Here is a 24,406-nt window from a genome sequence, read left to right as displayed (position 1 = left end):
AAGTATTGCTTAGAGGGAAATTTATAGCATTAAATGCATATATTAGGAAAAAATAATGATCTAAAATCAGTACTCTGAATTTTCATCCTGGAAAACTAAAGGAGAAAAAGTAATTTAAGCCTAAAGCTAGCAGAAGAAAGGAAATAATAAAAATTAGAGCATAAATCAATGAAATTAAAAACAGGAAAACAGTGGAGAAAATCAACAAAACCAAAAGGTTGTTATTTGAAAATACCAAATTGCTAAACCTCTAGCCAGGCTAGCCAAGAAAAAAAAGAAAGAAGACACAAATGGTCAATATAAGAAATGAAACAGGGGTCATCACTACTAATCACATGAACACTGAAAGTATAATAAAAAAGCATTATAAACAACATTATAGCCCAAAACTTGGATAACATAGATAAAATGAACCAATTCCTTGAGAGACACAATCTACCAAAACTTACATAAAGAGAAATAGATAACCTGAATGAGCCCATATCAGTTTTAAAATTTGAACCAGTAATTAGCAATGTGCCATAAAGAAAGGAACAAGCCCAGATGGTTTTCCTTGTGAATTCCACCAAACATTTTTTTTTTTTTTTTTTTGCTGTACACGGGCCTCTCACTGTTGTGGCCTCTCCCGTTGCGGAGCATAGGCTCCGGACGCACAGCCTCAGCGGCCCTGGCTCACGGGCCCAGCCGCTCCGCAGCATGTGGGATCTTCCCGGACTGGGGCACGAACCCGTGTACCCTGCATCGGCAGGCGGACTCTCAACCACTGCGCCACCAGGGAAGCCCTACCAAACATTTAAGAAAGATGTCAATTTTCCACAATCTCTTCCAGAAAAAAGCAGCAGAAGGAACGCTTCCTAACTCATTCTCTGAGTTATCTTACTCCAGCCACAGTGGACTCCTTGGCTTTATTAGATAAACGAGGCATGTTTCTACCTCTGGGAATTTGCACTTTCTACCTCAAAATGTCCATATGGTCTATTTCTTTACCCCTTTGAATTTTTTGTTCCATGAGGTCTGGCATCTACTTAAAACAGCAACACACTTGCACCTCCACCATCACTACTTACTCTGTTTCTCTGCTTTTTTTTTTTTTTCCTCAGCACTTAACCCTATCTGGCATATTATATATTCTAGTAGTCATTTTCTGTCTCCCCTCATGGAAAACGCCATAAGGATAGGAGTTCTTGAATATTTTTTCCACTGTTGCATCTTCAGTAGAATAGCACCCTACCATAATAGGTGCTGAATATATAACCATAATTGTTGAGTAAATAAATGAACGATGAGTTGTGCAAAAGAACATCTGACTTTTTTCAAAGTCTGGTTTACACTGAAAGGAGTAATTATAGGGCTACAAATAACTCCTTTTTTCTTTAGGAGGGAAGACAACAAATGCCACAACAGAATTGATTCCAAATTTTCTCCTGGATGAATAGGTGATATAAGTGTGCATGTATCTTTGGGGGAAAGGAAGGGTGCAGTTCATCAACCTATTAAAATCTTAACACTTTTTAATTTAAATTATTCATGTGCCATTCAACTATATAATTTCTTTATAGCTAATGTTATTATCTTATATTGTCATTTAAATTCCAGTATGCTTTAGTGTCAATAAATGTGATGCCATATATAATTGCTTAGCACAGATTCCAGGCACATCATAGTTTCTCAGGAAATGTTAGCTATTATAAGTTTGTCCTCAGGGAACATGTGTCTGCTATTTATATAAACAGTCACCAGATGGCATTCTGGTTCACTCCAAGTGAACACTATTCATGAATTTCTTCTGGAAAATATCTAGAAAATTATGAAATCTCAACCACCATCTTTTGCTACTCAAGCTCTTTACTATCAAACACTGAACATCGAAATTGACATAACTAATCCTTTATATGTACTAGAAATAGGAATCCATGACCATCATAACCATCTCAAATGGGCATACAAAAATCCTACATTGTTCAATACTGAAATACCGTTGAATATTTTAAATATCATTTAAAGCCCTCTAACTCACTCAATGAATTTTTCTATCTCTAATTCTCCATGCTAAATATCTAGAAATCATACTTGATACCTCTCTCCTACCTACTACATAAATTCTATCACCAAATTCTTTTGACTTTATTTCCTAAATATTTCTCAAACCCATCCATTTCTCTTCCCACTCTATCGCCCTTACCATAGCAAGCTAACATCAACTCTTCCCTGGAGTAAATCTGATCATAAATATGATCATGTTAGATGCCTGATGAAAAACCTTCAATTGAATGCCATTTTCCTTATAATGATGACAAAAATCTTTAACAAGGCAGGAAAGGCCCTCAATCCTTAACTTCCACTCTTTCCCAGCTCTGTGTCCAGGCACACTGGCATACTGTACCATGCTCCCTTCTTGTATCCTAGAGCCTCTAACATGCTACTGCCTCTCCCTGAAATGTCTCATTCTCAACCACATCCACCATTTTCACCTGTTTGACATTCTTTGTAGATTAAATGGCTTTTACTTCTTTGTAGAAGCCTTCTCAGTCTTTGTTTACTTCAGGATCCACTGTTATTTGCTATCAGAGAAATACATTCCATTTCTTCATTTACATCAGTTTATAGTTTTAATTAATTTTATGAGTATTGGATTACAGTCTTTCTCTCAGTAATCCATAAATCTTTTTTTTTTTTTTAGATTTAAATACAGGATTTATTTAAAAGGAAAAGAAAAAAATGCTACACTGCATCTATATCTTTGAACACTTATACAATCACTTCTCTTTTTAACTGAGGTATAATTGACATATAACATATTAGTTTCAGGTGTACAACATAATGATTCCATGTTTGTATACATTGAGAAATGATCATTGGGAGTCCAGTTAACATCCATCACCACACAGAGTTACAAAATTTTTTTTCTTGGGATGAGAACTTTTAAGATCTACTTACTCAGTAACTGTCAAATCTGCAGTATGGTATTATAAACTATAGTCAACATGCTGTATATTATATTCCCATGACTTGTTTATTTTATAACAGGAAGTTTGTACCTTTTGACCCCCTTAACCTGTTTCACCCACCCCACCCCGCCTCTGGTAGGCACCAATCTGTTCTCTGTACCTATGAGTTTGCTTTGCATAAATCTTTAAGAGCAGAGATTGTGTCTGATTTTGCTGTCATTTAATCCCCAACCTCTGCTTGGTGTCTGGAATACTTAAAGCATTCAATATATATCTGTTGAATGAATAAATGAAGGGAACTTCTCTGTTGATTGCTAGTCATATGACTCAGCTCCAACAATTCCCAGTCTCTCTCTGTCTTACATTTCTAGTTCCTGGAAGATAAAATCTGACTATTCCTGCTTGGATTATAGCCAAATCCTGGATCAACAAACTACAGTTTTGGGTTAAGGGTAGAAATGTGATCACTGAGAGTTCATATAATTTTCCTAGAAAAAGGATTAGTTCGAGTCAGCAGCCCAGTAAGAAGTATCTACTACAAATCCCTACTTCACTGGATTGTTACAAGGAGTACATCAGAAGTCATACTTATAGAACGGTGTTCTGCCCAGTCTGGACTATATATTTGACACTTCAAAGGCCTTCTTTTGTTTTAGGTTACCTTTTCAAGTATTTTACACACAAAAACAAAGATTAGAAGCCTGCCCTCAAATATTTCAACGTAGTTATTTTTTTCACTGCCCTACTCTAAGATTATAAAATCTTTAATCAGGCAAATGCTTTATAGCATGTATCCATAACACTTAATTACCTGGCATAACTTATAAAATAATAACCCTTTATTACCAATCATACACTGAAAAGCAATTATTCACAAAGCATTGACTTATTAATAATAAATAGTGGATAAGTAAGCTTCACACACAAGGAGCTCATAACCAGGGTGGTAGAAGATATGCAATCAGGATGCAATGAAAATTCTTATGAGAGAGCTGAACACCAAATACCACAGAAGTACAAAGTGGAGAAAAGGCCATAAAATACAGGCAAGCAGATTTTTGTAAGGATATTTAAATGTATACATGAAACATTCTCCTGTACTAAACTGATATTAGGTGTTTTATTCCTTCACAGGAAAAATATGGAGGCTGTTCTCTTCACTTGAAGAGCATTATATAGGTCTATCAAATTCATAAATGCTAAGTGTCTTTTAGTCATAGAAAATCCAGACTCCCATGAACATCTCCCTCTCCCCTACAAAAAAAACCCAGTTTCCTACATTTAATGGTGAGAGAGCTTCCCTGCTAGTTTAAATCTTGTAAAAATTAGAAATAGGAGGCAGATACTGACAAGTGGGGACTACACTGTCGTGTTTCATAACCTTCAAGTATCCACTGTCTCTTGAATTCCTTGATTCCAGAAACTCCACAATGAAATTGAATTTTTCTTACAAGTGACTGATATTCTAACTTTCTCAGTTTAGAGGAATCAAGCTAATAAAACAGTTCAAATACCAACGAAAAAGCAAACATAAAATCATGGGGCAGAGGAAGAATGTGAATTTCAGCATGGTTTGGTTCCAAGTCAGTTGACTGGGCATAAAATATTTTATACACTTGCAGGATTTCTAGGGTTAGAACTGTTTATACATTCTTTCTTTCACAAATTATGGATTAGACCTAAACCTTAGAAAAGCTGTAGCTAATTTCACTGAGAGAATACCCACAACCCTGAGCAATGTGTTTCTCTTCTACCTTTTAGTAAGCTGAAGTTCCCCCACATACCCTTAGTTATTTTAAATTATTTGAGAATCAATTGTAAATGTTAGATGGCTACTTCAGAGAAGCTAATACTATTTGTACCCATCCTCAAGACAAATTCTATTTATTTTTATTATCTGCACTTCTCATGTTTCTCCTCATCTTATATTTTTTTGGCTAAACATTGCTTAGTAAGCTTTTCTTCAAGTAATCAATTCACTTTAGAATAAGTCTGTTTTGCTTTGCTTTGTTAACTCATCACCCAAGAGTAGGAGAGATAAAGTGTATTTGCCTTCAAAATTTGGTTTACCATAGAAATACAGTAACTTCAAACTTTAAAAAAAAAAAGCACATCTTCTAGAATATGATATCAAACCGGATGTGAAGACCATATAGTGAAAATCAAATTCAATCAATGAACACGCTATCCTAACATGATCAAAAGCACACACTGTAGCTCAGCTCTCTGATTGAATGCACACATATTCAGAGCAAACACTCATAAATTTGCATTCTCATCTGTTGCGCCACTGATCTGGTCTTCCAAAAAATGCCTTCCTTAGAGACAAAGCAACTCAACAATATTCAGAATGGCAAGAAAAAATAAATGAACCACAGTTATGTATCACTGGGAGAAGAAAAGATCTGGTACAATTAAAACAATGAAGTGGACTAACACGTGTACATACAAAGACCCAGAATAGCACACAAGACAAACTCTTAACACCAAATGCACAAGTGACACCAGTATTGGGAGTAAGGAGATGTTCTGACAACTACATCTGTTACTAAAATAGATACCGTGACAAATAAAAATAGCAAGAACAAGCCCTGTAATGGGATTAAGACAGAGCATAGGAAACAAATGACTGAGGATAAAGACAAACGTGGTGACAATGGCAGGTAGTGTGACAAATGAAATGCTTGGATAAGCAAAATTCGGGAAACCAGACAGCTGAGAGACCTAAGACCAAGACTGAGACAAATCTGTCAGCAATACAGATAACATCACACTGTGCCAGAAGACAGTGCTAAATTATAAATGTTAATGATAGATGGATTCAACAAAGCCACAAGCAGAACAAAAGAAATGAAATGGAAAAACACCCTTGCTGCAGTGTTTGATGTAGGTCTTCATTTTAAGGAAGATATAATAGCCATGTTCTCTTATGAAGGGGCATCTCTGATTTCACATAGAATGGCAGCATGCTATTAAATGCCACCAACTCTTTTCTACCATTGTTCTTTAGTCTTTAGAAAATGTTCACGTACATACAGAATCTTGAACTCAGCAGTGAGTCTTCACCAGGCAATATGAGAGATAAAGAAGGAGAACAAAGGTTAAAAGGAGGAATAGGAGTTTTAAAAAGAAGAGAAATAAAAGGTGAAAGAAAAAAAAAGATGGGAGAATTTTTTTTGTTTTAAATCAACTATTCAAGTACTTACTAAGCCTCTACTCTGTGACAGATACTGCACGAGGTGTCAGAGGCAAAGTGGTGGGAAAAAACAGCCCAGTTCCCAGCCTCATGGAGCTTATAATTTGGTAGCATAAAACGACAAAGAACCACCCAAATGTAAAGTTGAAATGCTGGTAAGTGTCATGAAGAACGGGTACATGATACTCTGAGTGCACAATAACAGGAATTATCAGAGGGCCAGGGGAATCTTCTCTAAAGACTGATAACGAAGCTGAGATGCGAAGGGGCAAAAGCTTGTGGGTTTAGGTGGAGAGTCGTCTAGGCAGTGGGACTGGCACATACAAAGGCACTGTGGTGAGAAGAACAGTGAGAGAGAAGGACCAAAAGAAGGCGCGGTATGGAGGTAGGGGGAGGGTCCTGAAGCAGAGGGAATTTAGGAGAGCATGGCATGTCTAAGGAGAACAGAGAATAAAGCTTTCATTCAAGCTTTTGCATCTTCTTCCTAAGAGCAATAAAAGTCACTGAAAGTTTCAAGCATAAGAGCAGCACAGTCTCCATTTACTGAGCAGCTACCACACCCACCATAATGGGCCAACCTATCTGTCCACACTCATCTCCCCACTCACCTCACTCACTCCATCAGCCACGGAAGCCTTACTCTTCATCCAGCATGCCAGACTGTTCTCAACTCAGGGCCTTTGCACCTGCTGTTCACCCAACCTGAAACCCTTTTCCCCGACACCCACATGTCTCACTCTGCACTTCACCTCAGGTCTCTGCTCAAATGTCTTCTCATACAAACCTTTTGTAAAAAACCAAATTAAGGACTATGTTATTCCCACTCTTCTTTATCCTCTTAGCCTGCTTTATATACTTTTACTAGTCTTATCACTAATAGAAATTATGTTCTAAATTTGTTTATTTTTTAACTTTATAAAACATACACATGCATACACACACAAACAGAATTTGACTCTAAGAGGGCAGGGAAGTTATTGCTAATTATGCCCAGTACATAATAGTGCTCAATGAGGATTAAGTAAGCAAATGAATGATTCACAAAGAATGAGTACTGTAACCTGGATTACAAGCACACAAAAGACCTTCATTCTGGCCTGGTAATTTTATTATCTACATTCTCTCCACGAGGTCATTCAAACGAGAGCCTCAAATTAGGAAGAACAATCTATCAGAAACACCTACTTTCCTTTCCCAGTTGCATCAGAACACAGCGATACATGGGAGCATGTATATAAGATTATTCTACATCAGGCATGCCAAAGAGGGCATATTTACAACTTCACAGGTAGAAGTGGCAGTATTAGAAATATTATTTGAAAAAATAGTGTTGCTGTTCTAATTGAAAAGTATATTAAATACATAAAGAACAGAGAATAATTGATCACCAGAGTCAAGGAGAAAAACAAAAATCCACAAATACTGTCCTTATGTCACTGTAAACCAGCATGGAGAAGAGTTATCTCAAAGAACCAGGACAATTAAATACCATGAACACTTATTAAGTGTGTATATATTCATGGAGACTTTATTGCTCATATTAATATACAAAGCACCATAATAGAGGCTGAGGCAAAATTAAGTTATACTGCTAGGCACACTCCATAATATTGAGGGAGGAAGAAAAATTCAAACTCTGGTTTTGAAAAGACAATTACAGAGGGGAAAAAATAAAAGCAGAGTAAAAGATATGTGCTAGAGAAACAGATTGCAATGGGGACCAGAGAGAAGAAGATAAAGAAAACGAACCTCCTCCCACTGCTCCTATCAACTAAGAAATAAAGAACATTCAATAAGTGTACCTGTTGTTGTTTTATTTCAAAGTCAGATCCAACAAAACCAGCATCTTGTACAGGAGAAGTTCTTAACATGTATTTCTGAAGGAGGGAGGAAGACAGGGAAGGAATCCAAGAGGAAGAGGAAGTCATCTTCTCATGGTTGAAATTTGTGACCAGTAAAGGATAATTTGTTTGATCTTCTGGACCCTTTTATATAACGAGCTCAAAGAGGCTTACCAGAATAGACCTGATATAGACAGAGGCAAACACCACCTGACTATATGTTATAATATAAGGATTGTCAAAAATATACCTGCTTGAAATTCCCATGTTGAGTCACTTTTTAGGTTAAAATATTGATGTTTTTGTTAAAACACTTTTTGTTGTTAAAAAATTGTTTTAAATTTTTAAATTGTTAAAATGCAAATATTTTAACTATTACAGCAATTGCCTTGTTGCTCAGAGTGTAGCCAATGGACTAGCGGCATCAGCACCACCTGAGGGAAAATTTAGAAATATAGAATCTCAGGCCTCACCCTGAGATCTGCATTTTAATAAGGTCTTTGGGTGACCTACATGCATGTTAAATTTTGAGATATCTACATATGTTTGTATATAGGTGTATTATATATTATACATATATTCCCCTGGGATTCACAAAGGGTTCTTTGTCATTAATACTTAGAACATTTCCACACTATCCTGAGAGGAGGAGAGAGTTCCAGAATAACTTACAAAAAACAAATTCAGTATTTGTGAATCAAGAGTAACAGAGGGTTTCTCTGGTAGCACAGTGGCTGAGACTCTGCCTGCTAATGCAGGGGACACGGGTTCGAGCCCTGGTCTGGGAAGCTCCCACATGCCATGGAGCAACTAGGCCCATGAGCATGAGCCACAACTACTGAGCCTGCGCGTCTGGAGCCTGTGCTCTGCAACGATAGGCCGTGAGGCCCCCGCTTGCCGCAACTGGAGAAAGCCCTCGCACAGAAACGAAGACCCAACACAGCCAAAAATAAAAATAAATAAATTAAAAGAAGGCTCAACATTTAAAAAAAAAAAAGAGTGACAGAAAAGTTATGAATCTTGGGATACAGCCAAAATGGTAATTAAGCCTGAGTCTAAGACAATCTATAGTACCAAGGTCAAAGCAAGCACAAGCTCCTCATCTGGGGATTGGGATGAACTAGGAAAGGAGGGAAGGAGGAGGAATGAAAGGAAAGTGGAAGAATATTATTTCTTTTATGGATGTCCCTGGATTTTGTATGCAATTTACCAATAGATTTACTTTGGGGTGCCATTTTACAATACATCAACAATTTCTTAATTTGCCTACACATTTAGAGAAGGTAAGCAAGGCATAAATAGCCCTGGCTTAGGGGTTCTCTGGTCACTAGTCCTCTCTGGGCTACTAATTAGCTCAATGCTCCAGGAGAAGGCAGTTAGCTCTGGGCCTCTGTCCTCTCACTTATATGGAGGAGGTTTGCACTATAAGCTCTCTGTGGTTTCCAGCAATAGTATTCCATGATTCTAAGTGGCATCTTACCAACATATGCCAAATCATGTTACAATCACACATCTCTTTCCAAACAGTATATTCATCTGCCATGGAGGAAACTGCTCTCTTTCAAACAGTAAAGTGTCTATGTACTTTAAGTAGATGCTGGGTTTGTGGCAGGGCTGCTCTTAAATAGTGCAGCACGCTTATTCTGTAATCATCTGCTCCTCCCTCTTCTCCCCTTCAAACTGTTACCCTCATTACCAATAGAAATTCCCTCAGAGTCAGTCCCTGGGTGAATAAATGTCATAAAGGAGCTAGAATTAAAGTCATGGAGGAGATATTAAGTATGTATGTATATACATCAACTAACAACATATATTCATACACATGCAAGTACATATTATATGTAAGCTGTAAATAATAGTTTTATTGTTTCCCCTAATATTTCATTAACTTTTTATTTAAATTTAACCTAGTTGCATCTATAAGTGAAAAAAATTAATAGAAAGTATCTATGTCCCTACATGTGGAAAACATATTAGCCTGAGGGAAATCCCTCATCTAGAAATTGGGAAAGGAAGAGACTTGGTTCACAAGTGGAGTGAAGCTTTAACCCAAGAACAAATTTGTATACTGTATAGGTATCCTCCACCTGGGAAAGTGATCCTGCACAAAACTGTATCTTCTTTAAAAAGGCATGGTAGACACCTGGATCCATTGAATTTGTAGGGTTAATTACAGAAAACTTTAATACACAGTTGTTTTTTCAAATGCCCTCATAAAGTTTTTTGATTATTAACTTCATGTTTTTATGAGAGTAGGGTTAGCAACCATTTCCTAAATGGTTTTCAACACTGATATAATGGGAGAGGATTATGCATTGAAAGGTGGAGCCCACATTATACTTGAATTGGTTGAACTGAGACTCATTTTTAACTAAGGATACCCCTGGTTATACTTGCAGTGGATACAGAGATTAATCAGACCCAGATAAAATGAAAGCCTCTTCCCTTTCTGCCAAGTATCCATTCATGCTGGCGGGAATGAACAGAACACAGGTATTTCCACAGAATGGCCCACAAGAATTCTCCCTTGATAAATAGTTTTAGTTTCTCTCCATGTAGTGTTCCCACTCCAGGATCTGAAGTTCCCAACTGTGGCTTCTGAAAAATATTTCTTGTCCTGTCATTTGAAAGTCTGGAGAAAATCTGCTTCAGTAAATATTCTACTGCATTCTTTCCACACTTCCATTCTTTCATCAATGAACTTATTACCATGGCCACAGATGATTCTCCTTTAATTCATTTATCATTTAACATTCATTTATCATTACCAGAAGCATCAAGCTCCTGATCCACGTATTTGCACCTGGTAAACCAACCGTGTCATTCATAGGCTATGCTCTCTTTTTCTTTGCTACAATAGCAAACATCTAAGTAGCAGCAGGACCTGCTGGTCTGAGCACAAGTCTGGGAGTCAGTAACTTTGAGTTCAAATTCCGACTCTGCACACGTTTGTTCTGAAGATGTGAGCTGTCCTATGAACGCACTCACCATGGCATTCAAACAAGCCTGGAAACTACTGTGCCTATGTGCTAACACAAAGAAATCTTTCTTGCAGCTGTGCTTATGGCATTTTTCAAGTCTTCTAATGGAGGTTTGGTCTGCCACAAAAAGCATAGTGAAAGGCAAAGAGCAAGTGGCCCAGCTTGCCCTTCAGTTAGAATGACTTTGACTGCTCAGAGTCCGGCAGGTGGCAAAAGGAAGATTTCAAGGTCAATTTCCTCACCTTTCAAACTTGTGATTTCATATTAAAGGATCAGGCTGTCAGCCTCCCTGTGTCGACAATTCTCTGTGGGAAGGTTAATGTCACTTCTAAGCTTAATAATGGCCCCAAAGTTAGGAATGTACTGTAAACAACCTGAATGTGATGAGTAAGTCAAAATAAACAAGAATGATAAAAAACAAACTGTGCCTGAAATTCTTTACAGCTAATACTGGCTACAAAAAAGGGGAAAATATAAGCTAAGGTTGTATTTACCAAGGGTCAAATTTGTGTATGAAAAGGAAAGCATTTTTTAAAAATGCAGATGTACCATCCTCATACTATGAAATCAAATGTAGCATCTTCACGCTATGAAACTGAAAATTTCCATTTCAGTGTTTGGCAACATATAACCCAACACAAATCTTCTTAAAATTACTTAAGTACCTAATGACATTTACAAAATTAGTATAAAGTCTCAGCATTTTCTTCTGTAAAATGAGTATAGCATCATCTCCCTTACTCATGTCACAAGATCACGATGGGTTGAAATACATTATTTATGTTAAAGAGCTGAAGTGAATAGTAAATCAATATAGAATCATCAGATTTGGCCACTGGTCTTGAAAACTTGTCAAAAGGTATTTGTTCAGTTACTCTAAGCTATCATGATTTTTGCTGCTCTCAAATGCAGTGGTCCTCAACCTGGCTACACATTAAAATCATCTAGGGAGCTTTTAAAAATTTCCAATTCCCAGTCCCATCCTAGCCCAATTAAACTAGAAGACCTAAGAAGGAACTGAGAAATCACTATTCTCAAAGGGTGATTCTAATGTGTGGTTAGAGTAGAGAACCACTAATGGAGTACCAATCTGCTTACATAACAATAAACTGGAAAGCCAAGAGTTAACAAATGAAAGCTAGGCATGCTCTAGGCTGTGATGCAAACATCTTCCTAACCTTTACACTTCTTCCTATGTGCAAGTTTAGTTTTCCACTAAACTTCTAATTATTATCTCACCTAATAGAGCTTGGAAGACCAAAGGATTAGTGAAGAGAGAAAAACTTCCACAATTTGGATTAATTGGAAAATTCTATCTAAATTAATGGAAATCCAACACATTAGAATATTTTTGAAAGAAACATAATTTTCTGCCTCAAAATACCATCTTTTTCCAAATAAAGGTTTACAAGTTCAACCAACCTTTCATTCATTAAGTAAGACTTGTAGAAGTCCTTAAGATACTTCTTTCAATGAATATTTTTAATATATGTAATTATAAAGTAGGTTATATCAGTATATCATATGCTTAGAAGATGTTAATACATTTTCATTAATGATTAGATTATGTGACCTTGCAATAAGGGACAAACATAACATTTGCAGTAGCCCCTACTTTTCCTAATTCTTCCAAACTACAGTTTCTGATACTTCCTTCTACTTGTAGGCTTGGTCACATTAACCCCATGTCTCATTTCTCATTCCAACTTCCTCTCTCACTGTTGTTCTAACACACACACACACACACACACACACACACACACACACACACAAAATCACACAATCTTTGAAAAGGTAGACATATCATCAGCTCTACTCCCTAACTAGCAGAGCCTAGAATTAGTCTTGTTTCCCATATACCTGATATCCACTAGGCTGGGGATGAGAATGAGCATCTTAATCATGGCTGACACTATACTGTCTCATTATCATGTGACTAAACTCAGAGCTAGAATGAGAGATTTGCCAGCCAGGGACAATAAAATATTATAAGAATCGTTATTATTACTGGAAATATAATGAGAAAATGGATAATCAGAACTCTTCTCAAGAAGAATACTATATTCCATTGGTAGGAATGAGCCACCTTAGAAGGAAGGAGAAATAAGACTATCAAGGAAGCTAAACTGCCTTCCAAAGAGTAAGGTCTTGCTAACTGCTGGACTTTTTTGTGTTATTTTATTTTATTTTGGAGTATAGTTGATTAACAATGTTGTGTTACTTTTGGGTGTACAGCAAAGTGATTCAGTATTTATTCTTTTTCAAATTATTTTCCCATTTAGGTTATTACAGGATATTGAGCAGAGTTCCCTGTGCTATAGTAGGTCCTTGTTGGTTATCTATTTTAAATATAACAGTGTGCTGATTCACTTTGTTATAAAGCAGAAATTAACACACCATTGTAAAGCAATTATACTCCAATAAAGATGTTTAAAAATATATATATAACAGTATGTATATGTCAATCCCAAACTCCCAATCTATCCCTCCCCCACCCTTCCCCCCCCAGCTGCAGGACTTTCGAGGTGAATAAGTTTGGAACTATGGTTGTCTTGCTCAGAAACACATTAGGATGACTGGGCGCTGCCACCATTATTTCTTAGGTTCTATATTCCCTGCCTGCCCCTGGCCTTTCCTTTCAATCAGTTGTTCTCAATGTGAGATTTCCAGAGCTACAGTATCAGTGGCTCCTAAAATCTTGTTAGACATGCATATTGTCAGGCCTTTCCCCAGACCTACTAAATCAAAACCTCTAGGGTGGAACCCAGAAATCTATGTTTTAACAAGTCTTCCAGGTGATGCAGATACATTCTCCAACTTCAGAGACATTGCTCTAATGGTTGAATAAAAATTGAAGGGTAATGAACAAAAATAATGGGTGTTAAATTATTAGTCTTCCCAAGACACTATGCTACAGATAGTATTCCATCCCTGACTCTGAGGAAAAGAAGCCCTGATTTATAGTGTTTGCCAATTTCTGAGATATAAATATTCCCACTCTGGCTACCAACATGATGTCACCAAACACAGAGTTGTGAAGAGATGTGTATAATCAGCTCTGGAGAACCTGTGTAAGCCAGCCACAGCACACCACTGCCAGAAGCTCATAGTAGTCCAAATAATCCCTATGACCCAATCCACCCGATTTTTAAAGGTAGAACTATTAAAATAAAAATATGAAACTACAGCAAATTTGAGAAGTTAACATAGTTAATGTATACCATTCATTTTTCAACAAAAATGTATTGGGTATCTACTAGCTATCAGGTACTTACAGGCACTATGATAGAACAGTGAGCCAAATAAACAAAAACTCACAACCTCATGGTGCTTCCATTATAAAGGGCAGACCACAGGCATAACAGATCAGTAAAGATGGTGATAGGTGCTATGGAGAAAAATTAAAGGAGATGAATATGTAGGTTCTTAATTTTAAATAGTATGGTCAGAGAGAATCTCACTGACAAGCAGACATCTGAGCACGGGCCTGAAGGAACTGAGGAAAGAATTTTTCATGGAGAGGCAACAGCAAGTACAAAGGTCCTGAGGCAGGAAGGTACTTAAAGGTCTCAAGGCACAGCAATGAGATGACATGAGAGAATGGCAAGAGCTTTCACATTGAGATGGGAGCCAATGGGGTGTTTTAAGCAAAGGAGTGACATGACTTGATATAATTTTAATAGGATCACTCTGGCTCATGTGTAGAGAATGGATTGTTCCCATGCAAACTGAATGAAGTATGTAAACAGGGAGGCTGTGTGAGAAGATATTACCACAACCCAGGTGAGAGATGGTAGTAGACTGAGCCAGAGTGATAGCAATGGAATTCAAGAGAAATGGTCAGATTCTGAATGTGTTTTGAATATAAAGGCACCAGATTTGCCAATGAACCAGGTGTGGGGCATAAAAGAAAGAAAAGAATCAATGATGACTCCAAGGTCTTAAAGTTGAGCAACTGGAGGGATTTGGGTGGCATCAGATGAGATGGGGAACCTTTGGTAGGAGAAGACTGAGGAATTCAGTTTTGGACATGTTATGTTTGAAATGACTATTATATATCCAACAGAAGCTATATAAGTAGTACATGTAAGAGCTCAGAGTTCATGGGAGAATTCTGGGCTAGAGCTGTACATTTGGTAAATCAGGAAATAGATGGCGTTTAAAGCCATGAGACTGAACGACCAGAACAGTCAGTTCAGGCACAGGATGGAAGAAGTCCAAGAATTGAGTCTTAGGATAAACCAGTAAAGGTGGTGAAGACAGGAACCAGAAAAGGGGGATCTCTTGGTTCATAGCGTCTGTGCCTACAATTTGATATAGAATTAGTTGAGTAATGAACACTGAGTACCTACTAAATGCCAGGCACTATTTCAAGTAAAGTGCCAAAGTCTTATAATACTAAATTGGATTAATAATGAAGACAGGATTGACAGGCAAAAACCCTACCCTTGCTAAGGAAGGGTGATTTTAGTTAAAATACCCCAGTTTCCAAATAAAGGGTATCCAAATTAAGAAGATTCACTGTTCCCATTCAAATTGGAAAAAGAAATTAAAAAAATAAAAAATCCAATATAATTTTAAACTTTTATTTCACTTACCTCAACTGCCAACTCCACCAAGAAATATGTCCTGAGTGTAATCCTTCAAAATTAGCCATGCATTTGGTCTACCACTCCATAAACCCTCCTGGGTAATGCCCAACTGTACGTTAACACTCTCTCTTCTTAACCTTCCACAAAAGTAGGTTCGGCTTACTCTCACAGCACTCAACTTCAGTTTGTAATCGTTGTTTCCAGATTTTTAAAAATTCTTTGTCCTTCCTTCCTTCCTTTCTTTTTACTCAACATTTATGCCATCAACAATTAAGAATGTACTACGGGGGCTTCCCTGGTGGCGCAGTGGTTGAGAGTCCCCCTGCCGAGGCAGGGGACACGGGTTCGTGCCCCGGTATGGGAGGATTCCACATACCACGGAGCGGCTGGGCCCGTGAGCCATGGCTGCTGGGCCTGCGCGTCCGGAGCCTGTGCTCCGCAGCAGGAGGGGCCACAGCAGTGAGGGGCCCACATACCGAAAAAAAAAATAAAAAATGTGCTACGTACTATCCTCAGGACATGTGATCTTTACAGTTGTTTATATCTCTAACCTCCTGGTAGGTAGCTTTGCAGATTTTAGGAAGCCAATTAAATATCAGGCAATTTAAAGAATAAATTTATCAGCAGTTGTTAATTAAAATGCCCTCCTTGTCTTTTTTCTAAAGTTAAATATCTGTGCCAATCCATATGCAGAGCCCAAGTAATAGAACAATGAAAGAAAATTTGGTGGAGTGGAAGGAACACTTGCAGCACTGTTAGCAGCTCCCGATTTCAATACTTACTTATAAAAGAGAAAGACAAAGAGTTGCTGTGAGTGTCAAAGCAACATGCACAAATGCAGTTCCAACAATACAATCAGACTTCATTCTTTACGTAAATTTTATCCTCTTGCTTCTGTCATCAAGAATCAGAATGAGTATGCTCCTCCAGTTTGCATTTTCAAAAGTGGGAGTTTGTTCCCAACTGGCTGACTTACTCCCAGGATTATCTCATCAGACACTGTATCCTGCCTTTTGGGTTGGTTTGTTTGTTTTGTTTGTTTCAAGCCAAAGTTTAATTATTTCCCAACAAAGAAGCAACATCTACTGTTGTATATATGATCAAAAGATTACATTCTGCACCAAATATTTTTTAACTTTTTCATAATATTCACTTTCTTTTTCCCAAGGAAAATTATTTTTTAAAAATCTTGGGGAAATCTTTCTATAATCTCAAGTTACAATGATCAGAACTCAATATTTTATTTGTCTGTAGGGTTATATTTGTGCAAAATATCCTCTCATATAGGAAATAAAATTATATAAGTGAATATGGCATATCGCCTTAGCATTGGATATTATCAATGATATATGATATAATAATATCATAGTAGGTTTTTTTTTTAATTTCTTCATTTAAACTATTAGTTTTTTTCTGCAGAAGATAAACTCTTCATGTTTGGATTTGGAACCCATGAATACATAGAAAGCAATAATTCTGCAATTAAATTTGTGGACCAAAAAATCCATGCTTTTTCTCTTCTGTTGACAAAAGGACCTAAACAAAATTACAGTCTGTTGATAAATATGTAATAAATATATTTATTCAAAGGAGTAAAGGAACAAGAGTTTATCAAAGATGTGTTTCATCCATCAAGAACTATATGAAGTTCTTAATTGTATGTTTCTATGTATAAACTACAGACATTGGAAGCAAAGCACTTGAAAACATTTAAGTTGCCTTGCGCTTCAGAAATTTTACAAAAACTTACTTGGTTACTTATGCCAGAAAAATAAAATAAAAAAACAGGTTTTACTCTTTATGCTCTTTTTATAATTCAATACATCACAATATATTTTAAGTAGAATAAATCACTTACGAGCACTGTCTATTAGAGGCCAATTCATAAATAAAGAGGAACAGAACTAGAAAATTCCACATCCTGAAACTTTCATAGATTTCTAAGAATTGGAAATAAAAAATGTATACAAATGTTCCCAATAACAAATTGAAAGCCACTGTCGACTAAAAGCATATAAAATATATGACTTTGCTTTTAATATTTTACTTTTAATGAAATAGATATGCAGAACAATACATAGAACACATCGTTATCACAGTTTATAATCAGTAGTAAAATTAAAAACTCATGTATTCATCACACAGGTCAAGAATAGGGCATTGCCAGCACTCCAACAAATAGAGAACTGCTTCTTCATGGAAGAAGGAAGGAAGGGAAGAACAAAGGAAGCCAGGGAAAGGCACAAACTCTACCTAAACTACATGTGATAATTACAGCTATAAGTACAGAGAGTGGGAACCATGAGAAACCTACAGACCACATCTTCTAATTTCATAATAAGGTTAATAAGATCTTTGTCGAACAGAAGGACTAAATCACTGTTTTCCAAAGTTCACCCCCTTGGAAACCAAGTCCCCAAAGAGGTTATCTCAAAAAAATTCTATAGTCAAGTGTATAACCGATGCACATCAGAATGATTCACAATACACATTAGTATATTAAAGCCCCAGAAATCTTGAAGTAAAAAGATCTCTAACTTTTTTTGACACAACTTTCCTAAACTTCCATAGAACACTTTGTGTCAGAAATTATCTAAATAAAGCAGTTCTGGGCTAATTTAGGTTAGTATTAACAATGTATCTTTTATGTCCCCAAGCCTGTGAAGTATTTTCTTTCTTTTCGCTTTCGCCCTATAGAATCCACAGTTGATTCAGCTTAAAGTAACTCTAGAGTTTTTGAGGGTTTTTTCCCCATTATCAAATGAAGCTTCACTTTGACATTTTTATCACTTCCTATTTAAATCTTGAGAGAAGTCCTTTCATTTACTGAATTGCTTTTTCAATGTCTTACATTTCATCCAGACTCTCAAGTACTTTTGAAGAATTATATTTTATAATACTAGGGTATTGAGAAGAAATATTTCCTTCTTCCTATACATTTATTTTGCTTTTCTAACCACGTCTGACAGAACGTACCTTTGCATTCTATGAAGGCTCTTTCAAGGTGTGTTGACATGTCAGTCGATGGTCTAGCAACTCTATTAAAGATTTGTAGTTGTTAAAGTGCTTCTTTTCTAAAAATGCATACATGACTTGAAAAATCAGTCCAGAGAGTTCTACATTTCAACTCTCTCACCTATTCTCTAATATCAGTTTCTCTGTCAAAATGAAGTTTCTCTGTCAACTGGAGACTTGGTTGACCAGAATATACCATTCCCCAACTAGCCTGAGATACCAAGGTGTTACTTCACTGTCCAAAGTTGTCACTTTACTGCTCTACTCAGACCTGCAGCACCCCCATGCTTACAACCTCCTCTATTATTATTTGAAATATCAAGAGAGTTAAATGATACAATTAAAAGCAACTTTAAATAATCATAATGTTAAACACGCCTATTTCAAACAACATTTTTTGTGCTTCTGCTGGACATTCTGGAAAAAACCCTGGAACAAAGTAGGAGGCATGGAGGTGGGGAACAGGATGCCAGTTAATAATAACAGACCTACATTATTTACAAAAAACATTTGATTATAATTTTTTAAATAAAATATATCCTTAAGTATACAAAACCTGATCGTGAAATTGTTCTAGTCACTATTATTGCATTAAAATCACTGCAAAACTTAGTGGCGTAAAATGAGCATTTTTAGAATGACCACAGAAACCGTGGGTCATGAATTCATGTTGAGTACAATTTGTTGCTGCTCTTTGATATTTTGGGCCTCAGCTGGGAGAGACTCAAATAACTGGAACTAGGACAGCTAAGGCTGGGGACCCACTTCCAAGATGGTTTCTTTACATACATGTGTGGCACCTTGGAAAGGATGGCTGGAAAGCCGGGGTCAGGTGAGATGATTAGCTGAGCATATCTACACATGGGCTTTCCAGCCTGGGGGCCACAGCATAGTCAGACTTCTCACATTGCAGCCCATTGTATCAAAAAAGAAGTCAGAACACACAAAGCCTTTTATGATCTGGTCTCAGAAGTCTCAAAGTCTCACTTCAGCCATATATTCTTGGTTTCAGCAGTCACGATCTCACCCAGATACAAGGGGAGCGGACATAGATCCCGTATCTCAATGAAATAACTGTTAAAGAACTAATTTAAGCTGGCATAGAAATACTTTACAAAAAGCTTCTAACATTTTCTCCAGCAAAAGAACTTCTAGATTTCCTATCTCGGAACCACCTGAGATAAAGTGAAGTGGTATGATAGGATGATTTGGGGCAACTTGGAATATAAACTCTCAGAGAAAAACAACAGAGCTTGAGAGTTGAACCGTGAGAGAAAACTGAGTATTAGTGAGGGGGTTGCTATCTTCATTTTTGCAGAAAAGAGAAAAATAAACAAATACAAACTATGAGGCTTGATTGAAAAGCGAAGAAGAGACCTTATAATATGTAAGATCCAATCGAAGTTTCCCGTATTACTGGCATTAATCAGAATGGTTACCACAATGTATTAGTAAAGAGCACACATTGCCCTGAATTAGAAATTCATATCTGGGGTAACAGACTAATCCTTCATAAGATACCAATGAATCAACTCATCAAGTGGATATATGCATTTGTGCCCTCATTCAGTGTTAGTCTATCCATCTACTCATACAGTCCTTCAACAAACAAGTAATGAGTACTTCCTATGTTCTTGTACTGTCCTGTTTGCTGAGAACACATTGATAGATGGTATTGTTAGTTCCTACTCTTACACAACTCAGTCTAGAGCAATTTTCATACTTGTTCAGCTTCCTTTTTTAAGCAATCCTGTCACAGAAGCTTAAAATCTACATGTGTTAATAAAATGTGAGTGAAATAACAGACATCCAAAGAACTAAAAGTCACTAAGCAGTGTATAAATGAGTCATGAAATAAATGGTATGCATAGAAAGTAATTTAATTTCAGACTACAAAGGATCACTGTGGAACTAGGCAAACTAAGAAGACTTCATGGAGGTGTTCTAGAGATTTGTCCTCTAAAAAGAGATAACTAAGGACCAGATACTGAGATTTATTTGTACCAATTATATATTTTCAAAGGTATGTAAAAATTAAGAATTTCCACATAACAAATAAAGTATAAGAAATGTTCTATGCCTTTAAGTTTATCCAAGGCAAGCTATATTTAGCTCCCAGTGTCCCTTGGCCAAGTTTGGTGTAAAGAACAACATCAATAATTTTTTGTGTTTTACTGCTATATTTCACTCCCCTGCACACCTCTCTCTCTCTCTCTCTCTCCCCCACACACCCTCCATTCTTCTCACTCATTTATTGTACCAAGATATCAGATCTTACAAAGGCCAAGAAAAATAGAGGATGTTCTTAACCAGTGGTTACTCTTGGCCATTTTACAGCACTCACTGTCCTTGTTAACATAGTTCATTCAGAGGTGGACAATGCTGCTATGGGCTCAATTCCATGTTATCAAAACTGTCTCTATGGACTTTCTACTAGTCTGTCAAGTCAATGTTGGGCTTACTGCCCAACTTCCTGGGCACTTTCACAAAGAAAGCTAGTATAAACTTTCCTCTGGGGTAAGGAGATCTAGAACATGTGAAAACACAAAGCTGACCTTTCTGTCCAGAAAGTGTATAACTTTTTCTTTATTCTGTTGTTGGTAAATCTATTCCAGCAAAAAGCCTAAGAACAAGGTAATAAAATTATCAATACATTGTCCTGCCACAAGTGATAACTGCACTTTTTCTTTTATTTAATTGTTACCAACTTCCAGAAAAGAACTACCTTGCGAAAAGGGGAGATTAAAGCACATGAATCTTGAATACCTATTAGCTACCCAAATATGAGAGAAAATGTGTAAATGGCCTTGGTAATAAGAAAATGAAAAGGCATTTCTGTTTAGTGATACATCTAACATACCTAATATCAATCATTTTTGCTCTAATTCTGCTATCATTTATAAACTATTTGGTATTCATTGTAATTTATCCAATCATAATAAATTCATTTGACATTTGGAGATTGTAGACTGAAAATTGTCATACAATTTGTATATTTTTCAGGGTCAACTGCTCACCAATACTATGAATTTTTTTCCTACTTTGAAAACTCAGCTGAAACAATAGTTTTTCATAATTGACAAGAAGCACCTAGCAGTAATCCTGGCTTTTTCCCTCCTTTTGCATTTTCGATGGAGGCACTTTTAATGCAGCATCTCAGCAGCAGAGATTGCCACTGTTAACATGTTGATTCAATCTGTCTTCAATCTATACCACCAACTGAGGAATATTAACCATATTTTACATTTCAGTAGTCAATCTGCCTATTCTATTTATTTTGTGAATGAAATAGCTTGGTATAATTCTTGGTGGTCATATTAACAAATGGTGTCATTATTGGTATAAAAATAATAACACTGCATTTAAATATGATTTCTCTGTTGAGAGCCTCATTTTGCAGGAAGTTAAAATCACTCCCATCAGGGATATAACAAAGTTAAGTGTTTTGCCCAGCACACTGAGCTATTAAGATAATCAAAAAACTTTTTTTCCTACATTCCAATCTTTATAACTTAACTTCATCCCTGCTCCTCACTGAATACTGTCTATAAATGAATATACTCTGCACATTGTAACTACATCTGCCAAAACAAGCTGCACAGAACCATGGATTTGTGGAACATAATTGCTCAAAAATTCTCCGGCAGTTTTGAAACTCGGTTGCACATTGGAATCACCTGGGGAGCTCTAAAAAATGCTGCTGCCTGGGTCACGCCCTAGAGATTCTAATTTAATTGGTATAGCTGAGGCCTAAGCATCAGTATTTTTAAAAGCTCCCCAGGTGATTCTAATACACAGCCAAAACCGAGAACCACTGTGCTAAACCCCTGTTTTACAGATGAAACAATTAACCCTATCAGTGACGCATATAAATTTGATGTTAGAACTAAAGCTAAAACTCAAGTTTTCAAAATTCCAGTTAATAACTCTTTTCACTAACTCAAGGGTTTTCATTTGTGTTTCTCTGGGCCTAGGGTTCCTCAGAGATACTTCAGGGGCAATGGAAACAACAGAGTTGAAAGAGCAGAAGTCTTATCCCAATTACCCCCTAACAAGAAAAGCTTCAATTTCTCTGTTTTAAATGTTGGACTGAAGGCTTCCCTGGTGGCCCAGTGGTTGAGAGTCCGCCTGCCGATGCAGGGGACACGGGTTTGTGCCCCAGTCCAGGAAAATCCCACATGCCGCGGAGCGGCTGGGCCCGTGAGCCATGGCCGCTGAGCCTGCGCGTCCGGAGCCTCTGCTCCGCAACGGGAGAGGCCACAACAGTGAGAGGCCTAAGTACCGCAAAAAAAAAAAAAAAAATGTTGGAATAAAACAGAGGAAAAATTGTCTACTTGCCAAAAGTAAAAATAAGTTTTAAACTGTTTCAAATAGACCATGTATATGTATATATAAAACAAGAGATCACCTTCTCAGAAAGAGAAAGAGAGAGAGAGAGAGGGAAGGAGGGAGGGAGGGAGGGAGGGAAGGAAGGAAGGAAGGGAGGGAGGGGAGGGAAGGAAGGGAGGGAGGGGAGGGAAGGAAGGAAGGAGAGAAGGAAGGAGGGAAGGAAGGAGGGAGGGAAGGAAGGAAGGAGGGAGGGAAGGAAGGAAGGAGGGAGGAAAGGAAGGAAGGAGGGAGGAAAGAGTGCTTGCTTCAGCAACACACATGCTAAAATTGCAATGATACAGAGAAGATTAGCATGGTCCTTACACAAGGATGACATATAAAATCATAAAGTGTTCCATTAAAAACAAAAGAAGAAATTGGGCTTCCCTGGTGGCACAGTGGTTGAGAGTCCGCCGATGCAGGGGACACGGGTTTGTGCCCCGGTCCGGGAAGATCCCACATGCCGCAGAGCAGCTGCGCCCGTGAGCCATGGCCGCTGAGCCTGCGCGTCCGGAGCCTGTGCTCCGCAACGGGAGAGGCCACAACAGCGAGAAGCCCGCGTACCACAAAAAAAGAAAAAAAAAAAAAAAAAGAAGAAGAAGAAATTATGACTTTTCAAAGATAACCCCAGGCCAGTGGATAAAGCTATATATATTAAAATGTAAATCTGGGGATTTGATCAGTTTAAATCTAACACAATGAAGAGTCCTTAGGGCCTAAGTGACTGCTTTTAACATCCCAGTGTGTATTTTATAACTCTTAAGGAGGACTGTGTCTGGGGATTTGATCAGTTTAAATCTAACACAATGAAGAGTCCTTAGGGCCAGAAAGTGACTGCTTTTAACATCCCAGTGTGTATTTTATAACTCTTAAGGAGGACTGTGTCCTTCCACAGTGTGAAGTAGATTGAGAATGCCCTGAGGAACCTAATTTTGAGAAGATAAGTGGAATTTTCATTAAGCAAACAAGAAAGGGAAGCTGGACAGAGTGGAAGGTCAGGAGAGGAGTCCAGAAAAAACTGTAAAGACAAGGACAGGAAAGTTGGATAGAAAATGCTAAGACAGGAACTCTGGTTCCTGATAAAAACTAGACTTACACTTATTTTATAGGCTAAATGATAAAGGCATACAACCTGAGAAGAAGAGAAAGTGGAGAACAGCTGTTTCATCATCATAATCTCTGTCTAGAACACCTCCATCCATTTTATCTTTGGAGTAGGCTGGAGCAATGAAGTTAAACTACAGTGCTGAACTTGGCTATTCATAAGCTATGATACCAGCTAAGACTCAATCAACATCTACCAAAATCTTGGAAGTTGCTACTTAACATTTGTCTCTATAGTTTTATTTATTCATTATTTCTGCCTTAGGATTTCCAGCAAATATCCGCTCTTTTATTTTTATTTTGATAGATTTATATTTCCCACTACTACATAAAATCTGAAATAGAATCTCATTGATAATTT

The 24,406-nt window shown here is 37.2% G+C and overlaps 1 non-coding gene across 1 annotated transcript; it reads left to right on the top strand.

Moving 5' to 3' along the window:
- The first annotated feature begins 23,199 nt into the window (after window positions 1–23,199).
- On the top strand, window positions 23,200–23,306 carry LOC137228502 (U6 spliceosomal RNA). The gene has a single exon (XR_010945291.1). It is a non-coding gene; the product is annotated as a U6 spliceosomal RNA (small nuclear RNA).
- The last annotated feature ends 1,100 nt before the right edge of the window (window positions 23,307–24,406 follow it).

Source organism: Pseudorca crassidens, chromosome 7 (genome assembly GCF_039906515.1).
Source record: "Pseudorca crassidens isolate mPseCra1 chromosome 7, mPseCra1.hap1, whole genome shotgun sequence".
NCBI classification, from domain to species: Eukaryota; Metazoa; Chordata; class Mammalia; order Artiodactyla; family Delphinidae; genus Pseudorca; species Pseudorca crassidens.
The sequence above is the reverse complement of the archived record's forward strand: the minus strand, read 5'-3'. Positions and strand labels throughout refer to the sequence as shown.